The sequence below is a fragment of the Leucoraja erinacea genome, unplaced genomic scaffold, assembly GCF_028641065.1.
Source record: "Leucoraja erinacea ecotype New England unplaced genomic scaffold, Leri_hhj_1 Leri_94S, whole genome shotgun sequence".
In the NCBI taxonomy this organism is placed as follows: domain Eukaryota; kingdom Metazoa; phylum Chordata; class Chondrichthyes; order Rajiformes; family Rajidae; genus Leucoraja; species Leucoraja erinaceus.
Genome location: NW_026576894.1, coordinates 282621 through 287500, shown reverse-complemented (window position 1 = coordinate 287500; position 4880 = coordinate 282621). Strand labels below are relative to the sequence as shown.

The following is a 4880-nucleotide window of genomic DNA, read 5'->3' as shown; positions in this document are numbered from 1 at the left end:
GGTATGACAAGCTAGTAACCAATCATCTGAGTCCTTCTGGTGATTTACAACATCAGTCACATGATCCCCCTTCCCTGGCCTCATTACAGCCTTTGTTTGCCTGTCTAATAACTTTATAACTTTGCTTATTATATTTCAACACAGCAAAACCCCAGTAGGCTCTTATCAAAGACCATTCCTCAAAATACAAGATACGTATATAACACAATGATCGCACAAGTCATACACACTCTATACCAAGAGAAAATATATTTCTATAAATCTAAACAATTTCTATGTCTAAAGTGTACCTTTCTACTAAGACAATACATTTCATAATTGGTGTTACTATAATTTCACAGTTTTAAATACTTTTACCTATGTCTTTAAAACATTAATTATATAAGTTTGCTGAATTACAGTTTCTAAGTTCAAAACCATTCGCATCCCAACCAAGCATACATGGGTCGTAAATCTGTCAATTTAGTTAATTAGTGTTTGATTCCAGGATACAGCTTCATTCACTTAACTTACATACTTCATACAGCTTAACTTACAGCCTCCCCTTTTCCTGCTATCTTTGGAAGCTGTATTTCCAATCTTTCTACAAGGTCTTTTACAACTACTCCCCTCACATCCATCTTAATTCAACATAGCCAAGGCTAACTACAGGGCCTATTATCTCACACTCAGCCCAAACCTCACAGCTCAAGAATGTCCACAAAGGAAAGAACAACTGACCTCTGGCCTAAGAAGAGGCCCCTTTTCAGTTATCTATTCAGCACAAAGTCATATCAAATACAATTTCCTCCAGTGCCTCAGCAATAAACCTAAGCTAAGCAGATTCAGGTTCAGGCCTCCATGTTTTGATTCATCTTTGCCTGTGTGTATATGTCTGTTTGCACTTTATTTCAGTTCAGGAAAACTATAAGCTTTTCTTTTGCAAATTACCTAGCTTATATAAAAGTCACTATCCAAGCGGTTCTATTTATATAATATTTCCTCCCACTCTGGTCATTTATGGCCACTAATAGGATAATAACACGACAAGGATTCATCAGCAGTGGCTTATTAGTCTACCAAGTTTATACCTAACGTTAAGATGCTTTATAGCCCCCAAAACCTGGACCATGTAGGTCAGCAGGCTGGCTTGTTGACACTAATGCTGTTCTCTACCTCTCTGCTGTGCTTCACACCCTAGCCCTTAGGGTGCTCAGCTATTCTGGGTTCCATACCACTGGTCTATCTCCATTTTATTCATTCTAATACATTAATCTTCTAATAATTCTTTGTCAACCTGCGCATTTGAAAAAGTTACTTTTATAACAACTAAACCAGGTTCGCTTCTTAATAAACAGACACCACACAAACTGTTTGGTAGACCAGTTCAAAACTTTACTTAACATCGGCCGATGGAAGGGAGGGAGAACTCCAGTCAAGTGACCAACACAGACACTTGACTGTCCTCAGCCACCTTCTCTGAACAACAGAATTACATTGCCTTAAATAGGGTTTTTTGTCCCCTTAACACCTTCCACAGACATTAATCATGTCAGAGGTACAGGAAAAGGTTTCCACAGATTGCATCACATCAAAGCTTTTGTTTACATGGTACAAGATATACTAAAAACATTGTATATCTTCTTTGTCACTTGGTCCCTCATAAACATAGGCCATCTGGTTTATTGCCTCTTGCTTCAAAGATGTGACCACCTATGTCTCTCTTCCTCTATCACCCCCTCCCCCATAAACATTGGTCATTTGGTTTATGGCATCTCACTGTGAAGATTTAACCAGCTATCTCTATAGCTTCTCCTCTGCCTGTCACTTGGGAGACAATGTTATAGGATTTATTATCTCACACACCCACAACCTAAGGCAAGCCTAATTTGAGACTAAATATAAACTGTAAGCTAGCCCAGAAGTCAATTTAATATCTTCTTATATTTTTAACTAAAATTCGTCTTCATCACATTTACCATCCATTCAACTACCTCATCGTATAACATTGGAATGTCTTCTTCTAGATGGTGCACTAATATCTTCTCACCAGTTTCCACATTACCCAAGGCTGTCATTAGTCTAGAAATAATACATTTAACAAAAGCAATTCCCACGAACAAACACAAAACCACTATTGCTGCATATATAGAAACATAGAAAATAGGTGCAGGAGTGGACCATTCAGCCCTTCGAGCCTGCACCGCCATTCAAAATGATCATGGCTGATCATCCAACTCAGTCTCCTGTACCTGCCTTCTCTCCATACCCCCTGATTCCTTTAGCCACAAGGGCCACGTCTAACTCCATCTTAAATATAGTCAATGAACTGGCCTCAACTACCTTCTGTGGCAGAGAATTCCAGAGATTCACCACTCTCTGTGTGAAAAATGTTTTTCTCATCTCGGTCCTAAAAGATTTCCCCCTTATCCTTAAAATGTGATCCCTTGTTCTGGACTTCCCCAACATCGGGAACAATCTTCCTGCATCTAGCCTGTCTAACCCCTTCATATCAAAGTCCTGACATCCCAGGAATCAGTCTGGTGATCCTACTCTGTACTCCCTCTATGGCAAGAATGTCTTTCCGCAGATTAGGAGACCAAAACTGCACGCAATACTCCAGGTGTGGTCTCACCAAGACCTTGTACAACTGCAATAGAACCTCCCTGCTCCTATACTCAAATCCTTTTGCTATGAATGCTAACATACCATTCACTTTCTTCACTGCCTGCTGCACCTGCATGCCTACTTCCTTAAGTACTCTGCGATGCAGCTTAACTGGCCCTGGGGATTTTTTTGGCCTTTGATCCATTCAATTTACCCAACACCACTTCCCGGCTAACCTGGATTTTACTCAGTTCCTCCATCTCATTTGACCCCCGGTCTCATGCTATTTCCGGAAGATTATTTATGTCTTCCTTAGTGAAGACAGAACCAAAGTAGTACTAATGATCCAATTATAAAATCCCCCAAATCCCCAGTCTCCCCATTCAATACCCTCCTGTATCCCATCGAGCAGGATAATAATGCCATTTTGATGTTTGTGATGTTACTGTTTTGCCCTGAATTCCCATCAAACATCTGTCTTTCACAATAGCACATGTGTCTCCCTCATGTGCCAACAGATAGTATAAGGCATATCTATCCTGTAAAGAGAACAGACGTATTTCTGATAGTAGCAAGGTAACACACAATTTGTCCTTTACCAAATAGTTATTTATGGGCTTATATAAACATGTTAGAGTCTGTTTCTTCCAATGCCCATGTTTCCCATGTTTTTCTCATGTTCTTTCTCCTGTAAACAATGGTAGACCTCTAATGCTTCTCGATAGCATAGTCCATCATACAAATGTTCCTTTGCCGAGTTGTCTTCCAAAGAATACCGTCTGCAGAAAAAGTCAAATTTGCACTCCAGAGACCAACAGGGTAATTCCCATAGGTGTTGGTGATCTAAGTCTACCTGCCAATCGGGCTGACGCTGTATCCCATTGCAATAGTCAATCTCGGTGACATCCCAGGATACAAAGGCATCTGGGCCATTGCACGGTACCACATCTCTTTTGCAGAGGTGAAAGACTCTGCTTGTTTGTCCCGGGACACATCGTCAAATTTAGCCTCCATTTCCCTCCATCTGTAGTAGCATCAGGATGCATAGCAGGATGAATCGCCTCATTTTAATTTATCTGAAATATGCAAAGGCTCACAAAAAGCTAATTTCTTACTTAATTAACTTAAACAACTATTCACTCAATTTAAACGTCCTTCAGTCAGTCAGTCCAGTACTCCCCTCACATCCATCCCAATTCAACATAGCCAAGGCTAACTACAGGGCCTATTATCTCACACTCAGCACAAACCTCACAGCTCAAGAATGTCCACAATGGAAAGAATACACGACCTCTGGCCTAAGAAGAGACCCCTTTTCAGTTATCTATTCTTCAACAGAAAGTCATATCAAATACAATTTCCTCCAGTGCCTCAGCAATAAACCTAAGCTAAGCAGGTTCAGGTTCAGGCCTCCATGTTTTGACTCATCTTTGCCTGTGTGTATATGTCTGTTTGCACTTCATTTCAGTTCAGGAAAACTATAAGCTTTTCTTCTGCAAATTACCTAGCTTATATAAAAGTCACTGTCCAAGCGGTTTTTATTATATAATATTTCCTCACCCCTACACCTGCGCCCAATGCGACAAGGGCTTCACCCGCTCCACCCATCTGCTGAACCACCAGCGCACCCACACCCGCGAGCGCCCCTACACCTGCGCCCAGTGCGGCAAGGGCTTCACCCGCTCCACCCATCTGCTGAACCACCAGCGCATCCACACCCGCGAGCATCCCTACACCTGTGCCCAATGCTGCAAGGGCTTCACCAGCTCCTACGAGCTGCTGTCCCACCAGCGGGTGCACGCCGGCGACCGTCCTGTCCCCAGCCCGGTGTGTGGCCTCTCGTGCCCTGTCTCACCAGCGCGTGCGCACCAGTGGCCAGCCCTACGACTGCCCGTACTGTGGTGTGGAGTTTGACAGCTCGCGGGCGTTGCGGCAGCACCGGCGAACCGGCTGCTGCCACTGTGACGTGAGCAAGGGGGCTGCGGGAGCACCTGCGGATACACACCAGAGAGAGACCCTTTGTGTGCACTGAGTGCGGCAAGGGTATCACCCGGTGGTTACACAAAAAAGCTGGAGAAACTCAGCGGGTGCAGCAGCATCTATGGAGCGAAGGAAATAGGCAACGTTTCGGGCCGAAACCCTTCTTCAGACTGATCGGGGGCGGGGGTGGGTGGGGACAAGAAAGGGAAAAGGAGGAGTAGCCAGAAGGCTGGGGGATGGGAGGAGACAGCAGGGGGGCTGAGGAAGGGCCCTTTGATTCTCCAGCATCTGCAGTTCCCTCTTAAACAAGGGTA

The 4880-nt window shown here is 43.6% G+C and overlaps 1 protein-coding gene across 1 annotated transcript in view; it reads left to right on the top strand.

Moving 5' to 3' along the window:
- Window positions 1–4632, top strand: part of LOC129695122 (zinc finger protein 239-like) — a 20658-nt gene extending 16026 nt beyond the window's left edge. The window contains exon 2 of the mRNA XM_055631874.1: window positions 1–4632. This exon is cut by the window's left edge and continues 982 nt beyond it. The gene's annotated coding sequence lies outside the window, so the exon portion shown is untranslated.
- The last annotated feature ends 248 nt before the right edge of the window (window positions 4633–4880 follow it).